Raw genomic sequence first — 6,604 nt, forward strand, 5'->3', positions numbered from 1 at the left:
ACCTCAAAATCACCATTTCCATTCATCTTCATCATCTTGAAAAAAATCTCGGTTGAGCTATATAATATATATATATAATTATAAGGTATGCGGAGAAAGCAACAAAGGAAAAAAGAGGACAAAATATCAATAATAATACTTGTCCTAGCATCACTTCTCCGTTGATTCCGCTAATGTTGATACCTGCATAGAAGGCAGGCTTTGTAATGCGTGAATCAACGATGTCACACCCAAAGGCTTTGTCAGCACCAACACCACAATAATATTTTGTAATGCGGTAAAACAAGTAGGCTTAGTTAAAACTACAAAATGACAATGACTCAAAACTATGGAGCTGAAAAACACTGTTTTATTAGAAACCACTTTGATAAACTCGGCAATGTCAGCCTAGTCATATATCATATGAATAGCCTTATAATACAAGTACAATTGTACAAGACACTAAATGGCCAGGAGAACCATCGCCGCAAGTCTTTAATCAGGTGCTAGTTTTTCAAGCAACAAAACAATAGTGATCAAATGAAGGAGAGACACCAACAAAACATACCACATTTTCTAGGATTTCATAACGATTTTAAATGGAAGAAAAGTGAAATTTGGGTTAAATTAAATCATCATTAAACTCTTTCGAGTCTCTCATTAAAAACCACCAGATTATTTACCTTTAATTTAGTCAACTTTGGAGCTACCACTTTCAAAAGTTTAGTCGAATGCATTGAACTTGAACGCCCATTACTCAGGTTAGCATTTCCGCTATCCTTGTCCATGACCTCATCACCAAAATCATCTAGTGTTTCAAGCCGCCTGTCCAAGAAAAGAAAAAGTTTTAGTATTAAATTACTCTCAAATACACAAAGCAAATGTTGGCTCATCTGCTGAAAAGTATACCTTGAATGCAACTTCGGTTTATATCCAACTTGTTTGTTACAGAGCTAAAAATTCCCTTCTGTTTCAGTTTTTCCTCGAGACTTGCCCTTACTTTCAGCATCTCCATGCTTTGTGAACCAACCTAATAGTACAATGTATATTAATAATCCAACAAATCAAGCATGGAACTAAACTAGAAGTAGTAATAGCAAGCAGACGTGTGGGATTGTGAGACAAAGGGGACAGCGAAGATGGGAGTAAGAACTGGAGATGTAAATGATAGTCAAAGTCATTATAAACCTGTCTCTTGCATTTCTCATGTTTGTTCTCCTTCCCCTCTGAAATGCTACCATTAACCACCTCAACTTTTTCACGAGGCTGCAGTTTTTTCAAAACTGTTTTGATCAAGCTTAAAGGACTTTAACTAACTAATTATTGCCACTTAATAAAAATCACCAACAATATTTCTCCATGAAGAAATTCAAGATAGATAAATACCATAGATTCTTTACTTCTTTTGACCGGGAGTGACGAGTGTGAGTCACTTAAGCTTACAGATTCAGATGCCAATGCAACAATTTCTTTGATCAGCTTGGCTCCTGATTCAGACCCATGGTCCTCATTTATAATCTCTTCAAGTTCTGAAGGAAATTATCATCAAAGCTGTTTCATCCATCGATTGAAACATGTGGCAGAAAATTTCAAGTTTAGAAAGCTATCAGAGCCAAACTTTCTAGCTATAGAATCATTTTTCCCAAAAGGAAAACAGCAAACTTAATTTAGAAGACGAGACCTTGTCCAACAAGTTCTTGATCTCCCACCGGACAAGCTATATTTGGATGATCCGCGGTGAATGACCCTCGGACTTGAGAAGAAGATAAAAGCTAATAGCTTGGCAATAGGCCAACAAAAGTTGTTTTGTCTCCAAATACCGCATCCCTCCCTTGGTACTGTCATTACCATTTTTCACCTGCAATTACACCTTACTTCAATATAGAAAGAAGGGTACTATGGAAGCTACACAAAAGAAATATGAACACAATCCTGTTGAGACAACTGTGTTGAATGCAACTAAAGGTTCGACCATTTAATGGTTTCAACTTATGAACCACTATACTAGACACCAAAATGGCACAGAGCTTTAACAAGCTCCTAAAAGCAATGGATCAAACATTTCTTTCCAGCCTTTAGGGATGGATCTCCATCATCGAAAATTTCTTCTTTGCAGAAAATGATGCTTGATGCAAAGGGAAATACCTTGTTTATAAGTGGATTAACTTTGTTTTCAAGTTGATCGAGAGCATTTTTCAGTTCCGATAGCAGGCCAACAAGTTCTGGAGCAGAACTGTTTAAAAAATATATATAACACAAAGAAACCACATGTATACAACTCGCATTTTCAGATTAAGAAAAAACAAACAAGACTGAGGCAAAAACAAACCAGATTCCTATCTAGGAGGTTTGATCGCCATCCACATATAATTTAGAACCTTTGCCCCTGTTGGTAGGAATTATCTAAACATAGTCCTAGCCGACTTGGTTATGATATATATCAAAGCATGTAAAACTTGACAACTAGCGCTTACCACCCAAGGTGTCCGGCGATGACCAATCAACACTTTTAAGCAACTTCCAAAGGAGCGGTCGATAATTTTGACAAAGATGGGTCGCCAGCTTGTATGCAAAGAAAGGTCATAAATTTTTATCAATAAAGAACAGAAACATGCGTAGACAACAACATCAACCTACTTTGTGTAGATGCAAGTGTTCTTCCGTTAGGACTAAAAAATTGCTTTGCTATAGTTGATCTTGGAGGAGGCACCGGAGGGCAATATTTATTTGATAGATGCGCAAGGACTCTCGACTCCACCCGAAAAGATAATCAAACTTCCGTGATATATGCTACATTGATGTTACAATATGAAGACCCACTGAGAAATATGATGAGGTTGTGCTTAACAACAGTGAGGCCCGAATATAAATTATTAAACTCTAACATAAAGTGGGATGTAAATGCATTGAAACTTTAGCAAATTTTAAAGCAAAAAAAGTATAATATTCAAGGTGAAACTGTTGGTCTTTACAAGGGAAAGCCACCGAATCCAAATTGAAGAATTCTACTCAAGGTTCAAACAATGAAAATTGTCATGGCCATTAAAGACTTGAACAGAGAACTACCATGAATCCGCACTCCCTCAAAGATCCTTTCTACAGAAATAGAAGCACTTAAAATTTGACAAATAAACTTTGAAAATTCCATAGTTTGTGAATGGATTTCTCTTCAACAGAATTTGAGAAGGAAGAACTGGATCTAGAAGGTATATTTACAAGGAAAATATAAACTTTTAAGATTGGGGGTACTTCAATTTTATGGCAAATCGAGAACCTCAAAATACATGAACAAATGAAGAGGAAGAGAACTTAATTATCACATGCAAGTAAATCAATGCGAGATCGAGAAGAGTTGGAGAGAGATGTTTACCTTTCGTAGCGTAGCGGCAACCTCGATTTGCAGGTGTTTCTACTCCAAATCCCATCAAACATCGGTTCCTTTCTCAAATTTTGTTTCTAAGGTTTTCTTTTTTTTTTTTCTCATCCAAGTTAAAGAGTCTGCGGTCTCAAATGAGTCGTATGTGTGTGTGAATTTTAAGTGCCCGCTATGTGATTTCAGCACCCATTATTACTCAAAACAACTCAAAGATTTAATCTTTGAACTGAATTTCACAAAATAACGATTTAACTTTGATATAGTTTTTCTCCCTTTCACTCTCTTTTTGTGCGAGGAAGTGGTGGTGGGGAAAAAGAAAATATAATAACTAAATCGATCGAGTGTATGATTGTATGTTATACGACCAATTTTAGGCCCCTAAGCCCACGCCAAAACGCAGCGTGGATGTGAATCTACAGCAGAAAAAAGTCTTACCCGACGGTTTCTCTCGTGGCTACCACCCACAGCCCAAGTAACACATAAACCGTGGGTAATGGTATTTAAGCATGCTAACGAGTTTAAAACTATTTCCTACGGTCAATAGTCGTGGGAAAAGTAGCAAGGGTTCATGACCGTGGCAAAAAATACCGGGTATCCGTGGGCAAAAGTCCATTTTCTTGTAGTGTATGGAGTCACGCACAAAGTGGCAACTCCGTATCATCCTAAAACCAGTGGTCAAGTAGAAGTCTCTAATAGAGAGATCAAATCCATTTTGGAAAAAACTGTCAATCCATCTAGAAAAGACTGGTCTCTACGATTATCTGATGCCTTGTAGGCATACAGAACAGCTTTTAAGACACCTATAGGGATGTCTCCTTATCGCCTCATTTTTGGAAAACCTTGTCATCTGCCGGTTGAACTTGAGCACCGTGCTCTATGGGCCATCAAAAGCACCAATTATAATACTCTAGCGTGAAGAGAAAATTGCAGTTAAATGAGCTTAAGGAAATTCGGAGTGATGCCTATGATCTCTCGAAATCCTATAAAGCCAACATGAAAAGAGTGCATGACAAGCACATATTGAGAAAAGAATTCAAAGTGGGTCAAAAAGTTTTGTTGTACAAATGAAGATTACACATTTTTCGGGGAAAATTAAAGACTTCGATGGTGCGGTCCTTTCACCGTCTCTGCTTTGTCACCCCTTATGGGGCTATTTCTTTGAAAAACGTAAATGATGACAAATAATTTCAAGTAAATGGCCAGCGCGCTTTAAACATTATCATGAGTTGCGCTTCCGGATGTCGAAGAGACTCTTCTCAATGACCAGTCTATATAGACTAATAGATTCGATGGTGTACTTCTTTCTATGTGTTTAAACAGAGAAAGTACACCATTTGGGTAGCCGGGCCCTCTTCTATGTTTTTTTAAAAAATCCCTAGAGTGTGTGGTTGGTTGCAAGCGGAACCATAGTCCACAAAAACTCTACTTGAGGCGAGTATAAATGTCTTCCTCGATAATCGAACAAAGCGTGCCTCCTAGAAAACAATGGGTACCAAAATTTCAACTCCTTTTTTCCTCCTCCTTTTCTATTCTCTTCCTCGCGAACTCCAACTCATCATTTGGTCCAAATCTTACCCATCTCGAATAGGTAATGGTCGTGGTACTTTTGCTTTCGAAAAGCGGCTTAAAAAGGATGGGGTGGTGTATGAACTGTCAAACTCCTTTCTGTCCAGGTCTTGATCTTCTATCCGAGATGAGCCGGTATAAGGTATATTATTGTCTGACACCAGCTCAGCAGGATAAACTTCATCGTCGTCCCGTTGTTCCCACAAGTTGGGATTCGTCTTGAAGATCTGACGTTAAAAGACTCACATTCATCTTGAGGATCTGACGTTAAAAGACTCAACATGTATATACTCGTTTTTCCCTTAGCACCAAGCATGGTGCCCAAAGAGAGTCGTGATATGCAACATCGGACATTTCCTAGTTCGTGCGGGCAATGGATTCCACCAGGCCAACCCCGATCGGTTTTCTATGTGACTGTATCAAGGGGCGGTTTGAGGCTATACCATATGTACTAAGGGTAATATTATTACTAGACCATTGCACATTGGTCAGGGATGATACCGTCCTGAACCCTAGGCCCCTATAACATAAAGGTTAAGCCACAGTCTGGCAGGATTGGGTTTGCCCCAGAGCCGACATGAAAGTTGCCTGAGTTAAGCTGTGTGATGTGTTGTTTTATTTGAATTTCCGGTGTTGTTGACACGTTCTTTTCGTCTTGTACATTTGTATATAAAAGTTAAAAAAAAAAATAGTTTGAATGTGATTATGTCATATTCCAGTGGATGAAATTTTTAGTGCCGATCGTTTTGATATCTCATTGGTTCAATTTGGAGTTAAAACGAATCGAAATTCCAAGTTTGAAATTTCGGAACAATTCGGGGCATAAGGGGAATTTCTGGAAATCATTTGGGCTTGGGGAAAAATATTGGACCTAACCCAAAATCACTGACCCGGCTACAAAACCCACACGCAGGGCAACCACGCATCCACACCTCTCATTTCTTCCCCCTAAAAATCCGGATCTTGGTCTCCCCCACAACCACCGCGACGCCGACTTCGCGGTGAAGTGAATTTAACCCAGCGACGTGGTCAAACTCCACCAAATTGAATCCCCTTCCTCCAGCACCATCTCCTCCAACAATACTAGCTATTTCCACCCTCAAAATATCATCTACACCGCGCTATGGCAGCACGAAGGCGAATCACAGTTGAGAGAAATTTCGGAAATCTCTACAATTCCGGGATGTTTTACCCATTTTTAGATGAGGAAATTGCTAGTAGAGAGTGGGAATATTTCTTGCATAGAATTCCAGCTCATTATTCCAAAGATTTGGTGTTGAAATTTTACAACAATGGAGGTTTCCGGGGTGATGAATTTTGGATTACGGCGGATGGGTTGGAACGTGAACTCACGCTGGAGTTAATATCGAATGCAGCACATATTCCGATTAACTCTGATAGTCCGACCCTGTTATTGTCAGAGTATCTGACTACGAGGGATTTTATGTTTGACACGCTTCTCGAGGGAGAGTACAATGATGGCTCGAACTGCGTGTACCAGCACTCACTCGAACGAAACCAACTAGCCGTCACTCAATGGCTGGCTTGCAACGTCATTGGAACTTCAAAGACGTCTGACATGAACAAGACATTCTTGCACCTGCTGTGGATCCTCCAGGAGAAGAAGCACACTTTCTGTATGGTCCATTTTCTGGGCCATGTTCTTATGACCGCGTCAAAGCG

At 39.2% G+C, this 6,604-nt stretch overlaps 1 long non-coding RNA gene across 1 annotated transcript; it reads right to left on the reverse strand.

Annotated features, from left to right (window-relative positions):
• Positions 1 to 665: 665 nt before the first annotated feature.
• LOC147487196 (uncharacterized) lies at positions 666 to 1,534 on the reverse strand. Its single transcript, XR_015202041.1, has 4 exons — positions 1,366 to 1,534; positions 1,168 to 1,245; positions 889 to 1,009; positions 666 to 804 (listed from the first exon to the last, which is right to left on the reverse strand). It is a non-coding gene; the product is annotated as an uncharacterized LOC147487196 (long non-coding RNA).
• Between the last annotated feature and the right edge of the window lie 5,070 nt (positions 1,535 to 6,604).

This window comes from Coptis chinensis, chromosome 7 (assembly GCF_015680905.1).
Source record: "Coptis chinensis isolate HL-2020 chromosome 7, ASM1568090v1, whole genome shotgun sequence".
NCBI classification, from domain to species: domain Eukaryota; kingdom Viridiplantae; phylum Streptophyta; class Magnoliopsida; order Ranunculales; family Ranunculaceae; genus Coptis; species Coptis chinensis.